This window comes from Ambystoma mexicanum, chromosome 2p (genome assembly GCF_040938575.1).
Source record: "Ambystoma mexicanum isolate Mex_15411 chromosome 2p, UKY_AmexF1_1, whole genome shotgun sequence".
Classification (NCBI taxonomy): domain Eukaryota; kingdom Metazoa; phylum Chordata; class Amphibia; order Caudata; family Ambystomatidae; genus Ambystoma; species Ambystoma mexicanum.
This window is the reverse complement of record NC_090923.1, coordinates 405528696-405547348: the sequence shown is the minus strand read 5'-3', so window position 1 is coordinate 405547348 and position 18653 is coordinate 405528696.

Here is an 18653-nt window from a genome sequence, read left to right as displayed (position 1 = left end):
TATTAATTCAGCTCTGCAAACTACACCCCAAACCTGGAGAGTTTTGCTCTTTGCCTTTTTTCCAAAATTCACTAATTGTCCAGTTAAATTGTCTTTAATATTTTCTTTCTTTTTCTTTCAAACTTTTCTTTAGTTTCCAAAACCTTTTTACAATTCAATAGAGTTTGTGAATTCTTGAAGAAACACGTGCTAAGCACACACGCAGATGATCTCAATGCTGAAGATTTGCACGTTGAAAACTTCCCGCGCTGAAGAACACGCGCACTGTAAGAAAAGTCCACATGCAGAAAACGCACGCGCTTGTAAACACACGCGAAGCAGATTTCACGTGCAAACGGATTCTCGCGCAGATAACACACGCACTTGTAATCACACGCGCTGTTGAACTCCCGCGCCTTATAACCCACGCGCAAAAGAGTTCACACGCGGTCGGGTTCACGCGTTAAAAAAAAAGCACATGCGCTGGTAATCACACGTGCAATTGATTTCTCGCGCAGAAGCACACGCGCTTGAAAACACACGCGCAATAGAGTTCTCATGCGGAAGCACACGCGCTTGAAAACACACGCGCAATAGAGTTCTCACGCGGCGAACAGATTCTCGTGGTAGGAAGCACACGCGCTGGAAAACACACGTGCAGTTGAATTCTCTCGCCTGGAAGTACACGTGCTGGAAACACACGCGCAATTGAATTCTCACGCTGAAACAACACGCTGGAAAACAGACGCGCTATTTTCGCTCGCACGCGCAAAGGTTCAATGGTTAGTTTCAGATTACACGTAGTACGTGTTTAACAAATAGCGTTCACCCGTTAACCTCGCGCAAAATTTCAAGCGCACTCAAACAGTTCAAAATATAAATTCAAAGAAAACATTTTACGAGTTCTCACTTAAATGTCTTTAAGATAAACAGAGCGGCAGTCTAACAATCTCTAAACAAAGTCACTTATCTCCAGAACGATTTCCTAAAGATCTTCAGAGTTTCCTGTCTTCAAATCGCATTCCTGACAGCTGAGAACTTCTCCTGAAACCCCCAAGAAAGTAGCCGCTCAACTGCTAGCGCCTGAAGGATAAAATCCACCAGGCCCAAGTCTTAACCAGGAGCAGCCACTACACACGTCCTCTCAGCTGGGGCTTAGATGATGAAAGGCAAAGAGTGACAGTTTAGAATGTTCATTGTTGTTCTGCAGTGTTTTCTAACCAATCAGAGCTGTCACTGTGAAACTCCATTTTGCCTTGGGTCAGAACCAGGATTCTGAATCAGGAAGTTAAGGCCAAACCAACTACAATAGAAAACTTCCCACCCACACAAGGCTAATCTAAAAAAGGATAATAAAAGAGAAATAATGGGAAAGAAACTTGAATAAGGGAAAATAGCCTGAATAGGGGAAGGAAACCTGACAAAGCCGTAATGAAGATCCTTCCAAATGCGAAAGTAATTTTTTCTGGATTACTACCTAGGGCAATATGGGACAATAGTTCAGTTTTTTGTCCTCAGCAAAACATTGCTAGGTGTGTCATCAACCGAGGCATGTGTGCCTTCATGATTAAAGCTGGTATGTTCTTCTGTAACAATCAGAATATTGATGCCAGTAATGCTGTTAATTTTAAAGAAGATGGCATTTCTTTATCTTTTACGGGAAATGCTTTTCTATTTTGGAATGTAAGGGTTGCTTTGGAGAAGGTTATGTGAAGATTTCAGGAGTAAAGTAAGAAAAAAAAACAAGAAAAAAATACAACATAACAGGTGTCCGTCAAGCATCTGTAAAAAAACCCACAAAAAAACGTCTCTTTACAGAGCCAACTTCAAAGGGGAAATGGGGCACACTATTTAAATTTACATTCACCATGCTCAGATTTTCGATATGTCCGCGGACATGGCGGTAGTCCGCGGACATGAAAATCACTACAAGGGGGTTAGTATGTTCTATATTACATGTATATGAAGTCAGGGATATTATGGTTAAGTTGTGCTACTAAAAACCTATGAAATTAAGTGAAAAAACTTTGTTAAAGGGATGTTATGGTTAAGTTGCGCTACTAAAAACCTATGAAATTCACTGAAAAAACTTTGTTAAAGGGACGTTATGTTCAAAGTAAAACCGAAAAACCCTTGAAATTCGGCAGTTATGGTAACATAAGCAACCATAACTCGTGCCACCGTGCACTGCTAACACTAACACCCAGGACATCAAAGATGATATCACAAATGTCACCTTTTATTTTACAAAAATAGATAAAATTGAAAGACTGACTGCAAAAATATATTCCAATATATATTGTAGTTTATTTTATGCAGTTGCAGTAGTCAAAATGACCCAATTGTTTGTTTGTAGCTACGGTTACACTGCTAACAGGTGAAGCAGGTTAGCTGCGAATAAAAGCACCCCAGACATTGCTCGCTTTAGCTGCGTAAGCAAAAACCTGCAATTTATTGGCATATGCTATAGCCGCCGCTACAAAAAATAATATACAAAAAATATACAACTCTGAATTACAGATTTATATATCATATTGATCAAATAACTTACTAAATACCTTTACTCATGTTCTCTTCTTTCTTCCATATTAGTAACTTGTAAACAAAATGAAAAGCAGTTTATAAAAAAATAAAAACAAAATTATTTATGTTTTTTTCATAATGGTACCAAGTGAATATTGATTGTATTCCCAGTACACAACCATTACCAGGTTGTATTCATTAATCATGCTATAGAGGGTAACACTTCTTATTCAAGAGAAAGAAAATCCTCTCTTCAGTTATCTTAACTATTTAACAATAATTATATACACATAAACACATTATACACTAGCTCACTTTCTACAAGTATGTATATAATAGCATGTAAAATAAAAATGTAAATAACTATAAAAAATAAACATTGTAACAAAAAAGACCCTTCAGAAAATAACACTTTCATAAACTAAGTGCTGCTACAGTGCAGTATTATCACTTCAACTATACAAACAATTTAGGTAACAACAAACTGTGTTTTGCATCAGCAGAGTATCAAAAGATTTTCCCACAACATCAACAGTTCCTAAACCAATAAAGCCATTTCAATACAATGAAGATATGTTAAAATACTGTAGAAACATTATCTAATATTAAATGATGACAAATTCACAGATTAAGTTATGCAACCTTAACCAGGAAACCAAGACATACAACCTAACTATGTCTCCAGTTTCACAAATGAATAAATGAAGACATGCCAACAGTGTAACATTATTTTGAGTATTAATATTTTTAGACTATAGTCATACCTTTATTTCACTTAATAGGTAGATAATAAACACTTTTGTGTAATACTTAGCAAAATGTACACTAACAAATGTAATTTCCATACTTATAAAATCTGTGTGCGTCCTTTGTTTGGCAACCTACAGACTTGAGAAGCAGATAATGACATTTTATAATGTACACATCATGTTTACATTTCTTAAAACCTAGAATTATTATTTAAACTACTATGGGCACAGTGTGCACATTTCTTTTGAATATATAAATATGCATTCTAAATGATAAAAATGACATCTACATTTGGTGTGCATCCTTTTTTGCCCACCTACACACCTAAGTAGCTAAAGTCAATTTTCTTAAACCTATCATGCAAACTAAAAATACATGCACAGTTTAATGACTGGATAAATTGTACAACATTTCTGAAAACTTCACACTGCATACAGAAGTTATTTATACATTTAAAAAAATGAACCCTTTCAGTAAGCTATTTTAACTTTTTATTTCATTTAGAATACCTTTTAAAAATCAGTGTGTACATATTTATTTTCACCACCTATGCACATAATTAGTAAACACACTATACCTAAATTGTTCCCTAAAACACTTATCAGTAGTTACATTTGATTTATTTTTCAAACATTGTACTATATGGTTTTTGTATCTACAACCTACTGTTTACTTGTTTCATATGTCAACAGTCATGCCTTTCTACACTTCCTGACACTCTCAATAATGTACATGCAACCATTCATGTAACCTAGCAATTATAGGGAACATTCGTACATATTAAAACAATTCAGTGTTTTATACAATAAAACAGAAGTAGAAGATTGGAGAATGCTATTTTCTCTTTTAGTTGATATACTCTTCAGAATATTACTTTTATATGTATTTCATACTCATCCAATTTTGCATGTTTATATTCACAAAGCATATTACACACATATTTCAAAACATTGGATCTAATATCATTAAGTAAACATTGTTTAAACCCTTTGGCAGACTAGCTTGGTGTTTGACTATAGATTCATTACTAAAGCCAATCTACTTCTGTACGCACCCATGTCGTGAAATGTCCACATTACAATGGATGCCCCTTCAAGAAAAATAATTGGACATATTTTCAAAGTTTTCTTACTAACAGAAACTTGACCACATTTAAAATTCATTATTGATGTGTTAATTTTCTTACCATCTACACCTTATCTTTGAAACACAATCAATACATACTGATTAAAAACTAGACTTTTCATTGTTGATTATAAATTACAGCCACAGTCACTGTATTGCATGTCATGGAATGATTGAGTTAGAAGATCAGAACAATTTACACTTTTCTTATCAGGGATAGGCACATACACAAATCTTTCACAAAGATGTGCAGTAAAATAACCTTGTTTGCATTGTGGACACATATGATTCCACTCGTAACTAATTCTTACATACCTATGTACACTAATAGTTTCCATCAGTAACAAATCAAAGACAGCCATTAACAATTATTGACTATCTTCCTGCGTATTTTGAGAAAATGGTTGATTTCCACTTGCAACAGCTACTACATTTCGGATTGACATTGCTGAATGTAAACAGTGGGTTTTTCATCCAAAGATATTTTAAGAAATGAAAGTTCAACACATAGCTGATTCTCTGCTGTGGAAGCCATTTCTTTTATCAACTGAGTCATTTGAAACAACATACACACAGCTCTATTACAATTGCATTCAACTCTGGTTTCATTACTAAATCTACAATGAGTGTATGTTATAGTTGAACAACTCTGCAACTCTGCTAAATTCTGTTTTTTAGTTTTACAAAGACTGATTTCATTTGAATGGGCTCTCACTGACTCCTTATGTGTTCTGGATGAGTGCTTTGCATGTACAGGTATAAGGTTGATGTGAGGAACATACAGTACACACCACTTATTATATTCTTCATTGCAAGACATGTCAGCTGTCACTTTTCTTTCATCACAGTTTACTACAAATAAACCTTCTGTATTTTTCACATGTGACAGAGCTACATATGACATATGTCAATAAGTGCTACTTATAAAGTCAACCCTTGTGATTTCTGAATAATTATTGCATAAGCAGAGCACAATGTTAACTGTGCTCTTTTCACAAAGGTATCCTTAAAAAGCATGAAACATGCAGAGGTCTGAGAAATCAAATGAGAAATCAAATGAGTTCCTTCTACTTGATCAAATTTAACTTCAACATGTTTAATATTTATACTGTGAGGAAATGTGTGAAATTCAATCACTCTTCCCATGGCTCCACTGACTATACCAATTCATACATTCATGATCCTCTTCAACATTACTCGTGCACTGATGCACAGTTTTAAAACTCCTTCCAGTCCTGCTGTTTTAGAAATTGAATTCTCTAGTTGACCTAATCAAGCTTTTGCTTTCTTATCCAACTCTAAAGGCATAACATGACAGTCTAAAACATCACACAATTTTATAGCGCTTTATGGCAAACTGCTGAACAAAACAAGGAACGGTACAACAAAGTGATAATAAGTCAAAACAACTCAATCAGGCATACAGATCATGTTTCTAAAGGCGAGTTTTGAAAAGAGGGAAGTCGGAGATAGAGTGGAGGGCCAGAGAAAGCATTCCAGTATTGTGAAACAAGCAGAGAAATTAGCGAAAAGCGAGATGACGCACAGGATTTATGGGGAATAGACAAAATAAACTGGCACTTAGAGCTTAGAGAACTAGGCATGGAATAGAAGAAAACAAAGAATAGAACAATAGGGTGGAGTAAGGCCATACAAACATTTAAAAACAATACAGAGAACATTATACAATAGAACAAAAGACAGCCAGCAGAGAGAAAGTAAATCGGGAGAAATAGATTTGTGGGGAGACAAATGGAGAAGTAGACAGACAGAAGAACTGTAAATTCACCAGAGAGGGGCAAGTCTGTATACAGAAAGGCCAAGAAGGATAGCAGAAGAATAGAAGAGACGGGAGAATACCAGTGAGGAAAGTAAGGAGTTGGTGGATTGATTAGTAAAAATTGACAAAACTTGTGGATATTATAAAGCGGGAAACAACAGGAACGAGATATAGTGTAGATGTGTGCAGAAAAGGATAAAGAAGAATATAAAAAAATGCCAGGTCACGGCAGCAATAGAATGTTGACAGAGGGAAGGAAATTAAAGGAGGAGGAAGAGGTTGAATAGTGGAGGTAGGATAAAAGATAATCCTGGTTTTTGTAGGGTTCAAATGAAGATGATGAGAACGCATCCAAGCTTGGATAGCAAGAAGACATGACTAAAGAGTAGATTGCAGTGCAGGGGTGAAAGGGAAGAAAGATAGAACATTCTGAATTCATCCATCTAAAGGTGATTGGAGACTCCAAAAGAAAGCAAGTGGGATGGTATACAAGGAAAAGGGTAAGGGACCTTAGATGGAGCTTTGAGGTACACTGTAAGTGAGAGGGTAAATAGAAGAGGATCGAGTAAGCCAAGATACCAAGAAGGTATGGGCAAAAAGATGATAGCAAAACCATTCCAAGACAGACCCCCAAAAACCAAGATGATAGAGAGAGGAAAGGAGGATAGTGTGTTCAATAATATCAAAGGCAGTGGAACGACCCAAGAGTATGAGAAGATAGGAACGTTTAGAGTAGCAAGCAGTGAGGAGGAACTTACAGATAGGGAGGAGAGCAGTTTCAGTTGATTGACGTGGGCAGAAGCCAGATTGGTGGGGGGAGCATTGTTATTGACATGTGGGTAAACCTGTAAATTAATGATGCACTCCAGGAGCGTAGAAAGGAAAGGTAAGAGAGAAAAGAGTGAAAATTAGCAAGAAGATTAGGGGCAAGCAAAGGTTTCTTCAGGGTTGGTGGAATAAAGCCGTATTTAAAGGACATAGAAAAAACTGCTTTAGAGAGAGAAGAGGTGAAAAGAGCAGTATGAAAAGGGATAAGAAGAGGGTAGATAGAAGGGAAAAGAGAATGCGGGAGAGGATCAGAGGGAGACTTGGTTAGGTTGGCCATGGTAGGATTGGTGTGTGTGTGATTGTCGCACTGCATGTATGTAAGCATGTGCTTTTGTATGTGATTGCAAATTTAATTGTGTGTATGTGAGTCCGAGTGTATGCGTGGGTCCATGCCAATGTGCAGTAGTGTGCATAGCTTGTAGAGGATATGTTTGTGTGTAGCTGTTAGAATACTTGAAGGTATGTCCATGTGTTGGAGGGCATGCAGGTGTATGCGTGCATGTGAGAGTGTCTGTGAGATGAGTGTGCATGGGTGCTCGTGCATCTATGGATGTGTGAGTCACTGTGTGTCTATGACATGTGTGCATTGATGTGACGGTGCATAGGTGACTATTATGGAAATTCAGGGGTGCACATAGGACAAGGTGGCAGTACATGGCATACAACAGTAGTGCTAATATCAAATGTTATGATAGAAATACAAGGACGTCTGAGGGAAATTGTGCAACGCCGGGAATACAAGGGCTAGATAAGGCTAAAAATGATGATGGTACAAGTGCATTTGTTGGGAATATGTTAGGCTATGTTACGTCTGACTTTGGTATGGTGGGGTATATGTTAGTGAAGACTCTGGTGACATGCCGTAATATAAGAAGGCTTCCAGTAGACTGTTGTCTAGATGCATGGTGTTAACCGTGTGCTTACATGCAATGTATCCTGTGATGGAGGATGAAAATGTTTCATGAGTAATAGGCCCTCATTACAAGTATGCTGGTACGGAAAGAGCAGTTGCGGTAGCACCATACCGGCACTGTTTTCTGGACTAGAGCATTAAGAGTTCCTAGTTCAGAAACACTTATCGCAAAGTCACACCCACGGTGCCACCGCATCCGGCAGCACCATGACCGTAAACTGGGGTTGAGTCGCCGGATGTGCCTGAATTACCGGCATAGCGTTAGTACCTGCACAAATTGAGTACTGCCTACACCAAAACACTTCCAGAAAGATCGCAGTGTCAACGTGAATATTGCGCCTGTAATACTGGAACCGCGGGCCAGGCGTTAAAACAGTGCTAGGTGAGCTGCAACAGGTTACAGGTGTCCAAAATAAGCCCAGCTTGCCACCATTGACCACTGGGAATGTACAAAAGGACCACACCCACACCAACCCCCCGCCCCCCTCCCAACACAACCATGCAGGCAGTCGCTGTAGCAGCAATTGGGTTGGGGAACCTGCAAGGAGGAATTGCGGATGAAGCAGCAGAGAGCCATAGGAGGTGGTGGAGACACAGGAGGTGAATGAGGAACCACTTAGCCATGCAGAACATCACTAGCCAGCAGACAGCACCCCCCAGGCAGCCACCAATACCATGCATCAGGGTCACTCCCCGGAACCTCACCCTAAGCCAAATCCTCATACTGTACCAGTTTGACAGGGAGACCATTACATCAATTTTCACCCTCATTCATGATGACATCAGCAGTCTGATAAATATACGGACTGCATTCCCTACTCCCCCCCTTGTAGAAGGTAGTGTCGGTACTACACTTCCTGGAAACAGGCACATACCAACACACTGTCGGTGAGCTGTACAGGTTGTCACAACCCTGTTTCTCAAGGGTCCTGTTCCAGGTCCTGGATGCACTGCTGTGCCATGTGGCAGACCACATCGCCCTACCTCGAAACCCTGCCCAGGTGAATGCCACCAAAGTGGCCTTCCATGCCCTTGCAGGCATGCCCAATTGCATCAGTGCATTAGATTGCCCCCCTGGTGGCAGGACATGCCATTGAGGCAGTGTATTGCAACTGGAAACTATTCTACTCCCTCAATGTGACAATGGTCTGTGATACTGAACACCTTATCACCCATTGTTGCGCCCGGTTTCCCGGAACCACCCAAGACTCAATGGTACTGAGGAACTCGACATTGCCAGTGTACATGGCACGGCACAGCGGAGAGAGCACCTGGCAGTTGGGTGAGTAGAATAACCAATGCATGACCTCTGTGTAGTGGGGCAGGGGTAAATGGGCAGTTGTGGTTCATGGCTAAATATGCACTTACCAGAGTGCACATGGCTGTTGGGTGAGTAGAATGTCCAATGCATGACCTCTGTGTAGTGGGGGTAAATAGGCACTCACCAGAGTGCACCTGGCTGTTGGGTGAGTAGAATGACCAATGCTTGACCTCTGTGTAGTGGGGGGTAGATGCACAGTCAGCGGATCATGTGCCAAATGTAACCTAACACACACAAATTGCATCCCTGATTTCAAAGGCATAAAAAGCATGTACCAAATGGGCATATGGATCACACCCAATCCCAATTATTATGTAGTCATAGAGGCAACTCAAAAGTACCACATGTACCAGAATGCATCACACCATTTACAAAAGTCCCGGCAATAAGACTGTGCAGATCCCCCACAGCCTGCATTAGAGACAAGTCAAGTGAATGCAATCCTACACTCTACCAGCAGCATGTAGTCAGTGCACATGCCTGTCACAGGAGCACATACCCATATGCATGCAATATGTATGTGAATCTGAATGTGGCACAACTGAATGAATGGCAGTGATGAGCAAATTATGGCATATTATAGACACAGTATGGGCTGACGCAATGGGCATAGAAGGAGGACATGGAGACATAGGAAAAGTGACAAACCACCCAGTCAGTGTGACCAAGGCAATTGTTGCCATGTGAATCGACAACCCGCCATCCCCTACACAACTGTGTAGCAAGCCGATTACACATTACAGTGCATACACCCACAGCAAACAGTACCCAATTCTGACAATGAATGACAACCACACCCATGCTCCATCATGTGGGATGAATGATAAAAGTATCACTGCACACATGTACCCATATGCCTATTCGATGCACATTAGTGTGCCATCATGCAACAAATTGTACCTGTGATCGCAGACATGCAAATTGACATATGAGCACAGAAGTAGAATGGCATGGTGAAGCAACATGAGCAAACAATGAAGTGGAATTGGCCAGCAGTTTGTGAGAGACATCAAAGAGAACATGCACAGGGGTCACACCAGGAGGCCGCGGGAAGCCCGACCGCACCCCTTCCGGGGTAATGCCGGACTTCAGACACCTTACATGCACCTGGCTTACCGGTACCACAGGGCACATTACAGGGTGGTGCGGCCCAGGAAGCCAATTGCCGGTAAAATGCAAATCCCCTTACCATGGAGTACCATAGTACGCAATGGGCATATGGACATGGGAGGTCTGGCACCGTTGTTAACGTTTCTGGTGCTCCCATAAGCACACTGCTTACCAAGGAGGCTTGGCACAGCAGTGTCAGGCCTCTTGGGTGCTGCAGCTGCAGTAGGCAGATTGTTAGCACCGTACCAGATACAAGCCTCCTAGTAGGCAGCCATGCACCCTTGTTTGTATACCAACAAAAGTACACATAGCAGCCTTCAAGGCCATTTCAATGTATGACTGCAGACAATGTTAACTGTGCTCTTTTCACAAAGGTATCCTTAAAAAGCATGAAACATGCAGAGGTCTGAGAAATCAAATGAGAAATCAAATGAGTTCCTTCTACTTGATCAAATTTAACTTCAACATGTTTAATATTTATACTGTGAGGAAATGTGTGAAATTCAACCACTCTTCCCATGGCTCCACTGACTATACCAATTCATACATTCATGATCCTCTTCAACATTACTCGTGCACTGATGCACAGTTTTAAAACTCCTTCCAGTCCTGCTGTTTTAGAAATTGAATTCTCTAGTTGACCTAATCAAGCTTTTGCTTTCTTATCCAACTCTAAAGGCATAACATGACAGTCTAAAACATCACACGATTTTATAGCGCTTTATGGCAAACTGCTGAACAAAACAAGGAACGGTACAACAAAGTGATAATAAGTCAAAACAACTCAATCAGGCATACAAATCATGTTTCTAAAGGCGAGTTTTGAAAAGAGGGAAGTCGGAGATAGAGTGGAGGGCCAGAGAAAGCATTCCAGTATTGTGAAACAAGCAGAGAAATTAGCAAAAAGCGAGATGACGCACAGGATTTATGGGGAATAGACAAAATAAACTGGCACTTAGAGCTTAGAGAACTAGGCATGGAACAGAAGAAAACAAAGAATAGAACAATAGGGTGGAGTAAGGCCATACAAACATTTAAAAACAATACAGAGAACATTATACAATAGAACAAAAGACAGCCAGCAGAGAGAAAGTAAATCGGGAGAAATAGATTTGTGGGGAGACAAATGGAGAAGTAGACAGACAGAAGAACTGTAAATTCACCAGAGAGGGGCAAGTCTGTATACAGAAAGGCCAAGAAGGATAGCAGAAGAATAGAAGAGACGGGAGAATACCAGTGAGGAAAGTAAGGAGTTGGTGGATTGATTAGTAAAAATTGACAAAACTTGTGGATATTATAAAGCAGGAAACAACAGGAACGAGATATAGTGTAGATGTGTGCAGAAAAGGATAAAGAAGAATATAAAAAAATGCCAGGTCACGGCAGCAATAGAATGTTGACAGAGGGAAGGAAATTAAAGGAGGAGGAAGAGGTTGAATAGTGGAGGTAGGATAAAAGATAATCCTGGTTTTTGTAGGGTTCAAATGAAGATGATCAGAACGCATCCAAGCTTGGATAGCAAGAAGACATGACTAAAGAGTAGATTGCAGTGCAGGGGTGAAAGGGAAGAAAGATAGAACATTCTGAATTCATCCATCTAAAGGTGATTGGAGACTCCAAAAGAAAGCAAGTGGGATGGTATACAAGGAAAAGGGTAAGGGACCTTAGATGGAGCTTTGAGGTACACTGTAAGTGAGAGGGTAAATAGAAGAGGATCCAGTAAGCCAAGATACCAAGAAGGTATGGGCAAAAAGATGATAGCAAAACCATTCCAAGACAGACCCCCAAAAACCAAGATGATAGAGAGAGGAAAGGAGGATAGTGTGTTCAATAATATCAAAGGCAGTGGAACGACCCAAGAGTATGAGAAGATAGGAACGTTTAGAGTAGCAAGCAGTGAGGAGGAACTTACAGATAGGGAGGAGAGCAGTTTCAGTTGATTGACGTGGGCAGAAGCCAGATTGGTGGGGGGAGCATTGTTATTGACATGTGGGTAAACCTGTAAATTAATGATGCACTCCAGGAGCGTAGAAAGGAAGGGTAAGAGAGAAAAGAGTGAAAATTAGCAAGAAGATTAGGGGCAAGCAAAGGTTTCTTCAGGGTTGGTGGAATAAAGCCGTATTTAAAGGACATAGAAAAAACTGCTTTAGAGAGAGAAGAGGTGAAAAGAGCAGTATGAAAAGGGATAAGAAGAGGGTAGATAGAAGGGATAAGAGAATGCGGGAGAGGATCAGAGGGAGACTTGGTTAGGTTGGCCATGGTAGGATTGGTGTGTGTGTGATTGTCGCACTGCATGTATGTAAGCATGTGCTTTTGTATGTGATTGCAAATTTAATTGTGTGTATGTGAGTCCGAGTGTATGCGTGGGTCCATGCCAATGTGCAGTAGTGTGCATAGCTTGTAGAGGATATGTTTGTGTGTAGCTGTTAGAATACTTGAAGGTATGTCCATGTGTGGGAGGGCATGCGGGTGTATGCGTGCATGTGAGAGTGTCTGTGAGATGAGTGTGCATGGGTGCTCGTGCATCTATGGATGTGAGAGTCACTGTGTGTCTATGACATGTGTGGATTGATGTGACGGTGCATAGGTGACTATTATGGCAATTCAGGGGTGCACATAGGACAAGGTGGCAGTACATGGCATACAACAGTAGTGCTAATATCAAATGTTATGATAGAAATACAAGGACGTCTGAGGGAAATTGTGCAACGCCGGGAATACAAGGGCTAGATAAGGCTAAAAATGATGATGGTACAAGTGCATTTGTTGGGAATATGTTAGGCTATGTTACGTCTGACTTTGGTATGGTGGGGTATATGTTAGTGAAGACTCTGGTGACATGCCGTAATATAAGAAGGCTTCCAGTAGACTGTTGTCTAGATGCATGGTGTTAACCGTGTGCTTACATGCAATGTATCCTGTGATGGAGGATGAAAATGTTTCATGAGTAATAGGCCCTCATTACAAGTATGCTGGTACGGAAAGAGCAGTTGCGGTAGCACCATACCGGCACTGTTTTCTGGACTGGAGCATTAAGAGTTCCTAGTTCGGAAACAGTTATCGCAAAGTCACACCCATGGTGCCACTGCATCCGGCAGCACCATGACCGTAAACTGGGGTTGAGTCGCCGGATGTGCCTGAATTACCGGCATAGCGTTAGTACCTGCACAAATTGAGTACTGCCTACACCAAAACACTTCCAGAAAGATTGCAGTGTCAACGTGAATATTGTGCCTGTAATACTGGAACCGCGGGCCAGGCGTTAAAACAGTGCTAGGTGAGCTGCAACAGGTTACAGGTGTCCAAAATAAGCCCAGCTTGCCACCATTGACCACTGGGAATGTACAAAAGGACCACACCCACACCAACCCCCCGCCCCCCTCCCAACACAACCATGCAGGCAGTCGCTGTAGCAGCAATTGGGTTGGGGAACCTGCAAGGAGGAATTGCGGATGAAGCAGCAGAGAGCCATAGGAGGTGGTGGAGACACAGGAGGTGAATGAGGAACCACTTAGCCATGCAGAACATCACTAGCCAGCAGACAGCACCCCACAGGCAGCCACCAATACCATGCATCAGGGTCACTCCCCGGAACCTCACCCTAAGCCAAATCCTCATCCTGTACCAGTTTGACAGGGAGACCATTACATCAATTTTCACCCTCATTCACCCTCATTCATGATGACTGCATTCCCTACTCCCCCCCTTGTAGAAGGTAGTGTCGGTACTACACTTCCTGGAAACAGGCACATACCAACACACTGTCGGTGAGCTGTACAGGTTGTCACAACCCTGTTTCTCAAGGGTCCTGTTCCAGGTCCTGGATGCACTGCTGTGCCATGTGGCAGACCACATCGCCCTACCTCGAAACCCTGCCCAGGTGAATGCCACCAAAGTGGCCTTCCATGCCCTTGCAGGCATGCCCAATTGCATCAGTGCATTAGATTGCCCCCCTGGTGGCAGGACATGCCATTGAGGCAGTGTATTGCAACTGGAAACTATTCTACTCCCTCAATGTGACAATGGTCTGTGATACTGAACACCTTATCACCCATTGTTGCGCCCGGTTTCCCGGAACCACCCAAGACTCAATGGTACTGAGGAACTCGACATTGCCAGTGTACATGGCACGGCACAGCGGAGAGAGCACCTGGCAGTTGGGTGAGTAGAATAACCAATGCATGACCTCTGTGTAGTGGGGCAGGGGTAAATGGGCAGTTGTGGTTCACGGCTAAATATGCACTTACCAGAGTGCACATGGCTGTTGGGTGAGTAGAATGTCCAATGCATGACCTCTGTGTAGTGGGGGTAAATAGGCACTCACCAGAGTGCACCTGGCTGTTGGGTGAGTAGAATGACCAATGCTTGACCTCTGTGTAGTGGGGGGTAGATGCACAGTCAGCGGATCATGTGCCAAATGTAACCTAACACACACAAATTGCATCCCTGATTTCAAAGGCATAAAAAGCATGTACCAAATGGGCATATGGATCACACCCAATCCCAATTATTATGTAGTCATAGAGGCAACTCAAAAGTACCACATGTACCAGAATGCATCACACCATTTACAAAAGTCCCGGCAATAAGACTGTGCAGATCCCCCACAGCCTGCATTAGAGACAAGTCAAGTGAATGCAATCCTACACTCTACCAGCAGTGTACCACCCAGCATGTAGTCAGTGCACATGCCTGTCACAGGAGCACATACCCATATGCATGCAATATGTATGTGAATCTGAATGTGGCACAACGGAATGAATGGCAGTGATGAGCAAATTATGGCATATTATAGACACAGTATGGGCTGATGCAATGGGCATAGAAGGAGGACATGGAGACATAGGAAAAGCGACAAACCACCCAGTCAGTGTGACCAAGGCAATTGTTGCCATGTGAATCGACAACCCGCCATCCCCTACACAACTGTGTAGTAAGCCGATTACACATTACAGTGCATACACCCACAGCAAACAGTACCCAATTCTGACAATGAATGACAACCACACCCATGCTGCATCATGTGGGATGAATGATAAAAGTATCACTGCACACATGTACCCATATGCCTATTCGATGCACATTAGTGTGCCATCATGCAACAAATTGTACCTGTGATCGCAGACATGCAAATTGACATATGAGCACAGAAGTAGAATGGCATGGTGAAGCAACATGAGCAAACAATGAAGTGGAATTGGCCAGCAGTTTGTGAGAGACATCAAAGAGAACATGCACAGGGGTCACATCAGGAGGCCGCGGGAAGCCCGACCGCATCCCTTCCGGGGTAATGCCGGACTTCAGACACCTTACATGCACCTGGCTTACCGGTACCACAGGGCACATTACAGGTTGGTGCGGCCCAGGAAGCCAATTGCCGGTAAAATGCAAATCCCCTTACCATGGAGTACCATAGTACGCAATGGGTATATGGACATGGGAGGTCTGGCACCGTTGTTAACGTTTCTGGTGCTCCCATAAGAACACTGCTTACCAAGGAGGCTTGGCACAGCAGTGTCAGGCCTCTTGGGTGCTGCAGCTGCAGTAGGCAGATTGTTAGCACCGTACCAGATACAAGCCTCCTAGTAGGCAGCCATGCACCCTTGTTTGTATACCAACAAAAGTACACATAGCAGCCTTCAAGGCCATTTCAATGTATGACTGCAGACAGTGAGCACGCAGAGCAGTCTCAGATAAAATGAGTGACCAACCATTTGAATGGGGTTATGGCATTACGTGTGACATTGAAGCAATCACTAGGGTCACCTATGCCATGTGCTGCATCTTGTGCTAATTAAATGTGGTAAATGGGTAGATGCACACTTCACTGACATGAAATTGGCACCACAATGATTCCATCCCCATTCTGTCAATCCCATGCAGGTGATGTTGGATACCCCCTCACGCCATGGCTGATGACCCCCGTCAGACAGCCATGGAACATGCACAAAGAGGCCTACAACCGTGCACATATGCGTACACGTGGTACTATAGAACTGACATTTGGACTTCTCAAGGCAAGGTTCCACTGCCTCAGCAGATCCAGTGCTGCCCTCATGTATAGCCCCATACAGGTGGGCAAGATCGTCCTGGCCTGTGCAATGTTGCACAATATGTGTATTAGACGCAACATTGCACTGCCACCGGACATGGACCCTGTTGTGGAAGAGGATGGTGATGGCAACGATGACAGGATGCCATTGTGCCCCCGCCGGAGTGCTATGGATGGAGAACATGCACTTGATGCACTAATATACAACTTCTTCTGAACACTAGTCACAAGCACATGGTGCACAACCTGTGGCACATACTTTTGAGCACATGAAATTAAACACTTTATACCAGTGGAAAAAAAAAATGTCCAATCATGATTTATATGCAGAACCAAGTGTATTGTACATGAAGTATTGTAACAGCAGTTGGCTCATTAACACCCTCCCCAACTTTCCATCCCCTACCCCTACCCAATTATCACTCCTAACTATCACTCCCCTCTCGCCCTGCGCAAGTTTCCTCCCCTCTGCCCCTCCCCAACTATCACTCCCAACGATCACTCACCCCTCCACCTCCCCAACTTTCTCCCCCCCTCCACAGCTAGTCACATGTAGTGCAAGTGTTCAATGGCCATTTGTGATCCTTGCCATGTCCATGGTTATGCCCTACTTGCGCCCATGCTTGGCACCATGTGTGGACTTGTGTGTCGCGCCAGACAGGCACATGGTTTGCCTCCTAGGGCTGCCTCTTTGGGAGCTCCCATGCTTGGAGCTGGTGGAGGCCAACTGTGTGTGGACACTGGCAATTCGGCCCATGCATGCCTGGAGGACGAGTTCCATTGTCTCAGCTATTGGGACTGGACACTGTTCCCCTCACGGACCCTCCAGGCCAAATGTATAGTGACTGCAGTTGGCCAGCCAAGTGCACAGGCACATCGTCATCCAATGGCCTGGTTGCTTTCCCTCATGAGGCGGGACTCCAGAGCAGTGAGGGTGTCCTGACGCTCCTCCATGCGTCTGAGACAAGCATTCATTTCCCTGACAGAGGGGTATGGTGAACGCTGTGGGCTTGATAGGCCCATGGGGCTGAATGGCTCAGCAACATCCGAGGTGTGATTGGTGTCATCACCTGTGTCAAGTCCAGCGTCTCGAGCTGCATCCCCATCACTGATGTCAGTGCCATGGTAGTCGGGCTGCTGGGGTGGAGGTGGTGCCCGTCCCCATGCTGTTACACTAGTATGTTCTTGTGCAATAGTGGCTACTGCCAGCTGGTCCGTGTCAGCTGGGGTGTCCTCCACAGGGGCTGCCTGCTACACATTGGCAGCTGGGGTGTCCTCCACAGTGACTGCCTGTTGCTCAGGGGCAGCTGGAGTATCCTCCACAGGGGCTGCCTGGTGCACTGTGGCATTTGTGACATGCACAGTGCCAGATGAACTATCACGGAATGTTGACAGGCATTAAGACATCCGCCTTGCACGTCTGGTGCTCCTCGATGTACCTGGTTGGCTGCCATCCGTGTCATATGATGTGCCTGTGGATGATGTGCCTGTGGGTCAATGAAAGGCATGATGTCAGGGACCGTCTGGCTAACAATTGCCCAGTTACATACAACATGGTGATCGTGCAGAATTACATTGTGGGGGCATGCAGTGCTGCATGGTATGGCAAAGTCATGCATATGTTGTGTGGCCACAGCTGCAGGCACTGTGCAGGTGGCACATGCACCACATCTGTGCTGGGACTGCTGCCATGCACACCGCATTTGGCTGTAGGTAGTGGTATGCCAGTGTGCAGGTCGTTGGGATGTGATGAGGGAGGTGTGGAGAGCAGTGTTTGGGGGTGCATGCCTGGAGTCCATGTGTGACCTGCTTGCATGCCCAGTATATGTTTGAGGTTTTTGTTGTAGGGCTGGCAGGGTCATGTAAGTGACATGCACTCCCCATTGGATAGGTGGGTGCCCATGTGTGCATGCAGGTGAGGGCTACCAGTGTTGTGCTGCAGTGGCAGTGGCAGCACAGAAGGCACATATGCAGTGCTTGCTGCCAGGATGCCCATTGTCTGCATCTGGGATTATGTGTTTTCACTGGGAACTACAGGCTGCCTATGATGTGTTCATCAGTGTTCTCAGGTGCTGGTTATTGTCGGGGTGGGGGGGCTGGGTGCATGTTCTGGATCCCTGGTGTCCATGCAGGTGTGTATGGGTGTCCCTGCAGGGGGTGTGTGTGGTGCAGTGTGCAGGTGACACTGGGCCTCATTGTGTGGTTGGCTGTATTCCACTGCTGCATCTGGCGGGGTGTGGCTGACCCCGTGCAGCTCGATGCGCTGCCTGAC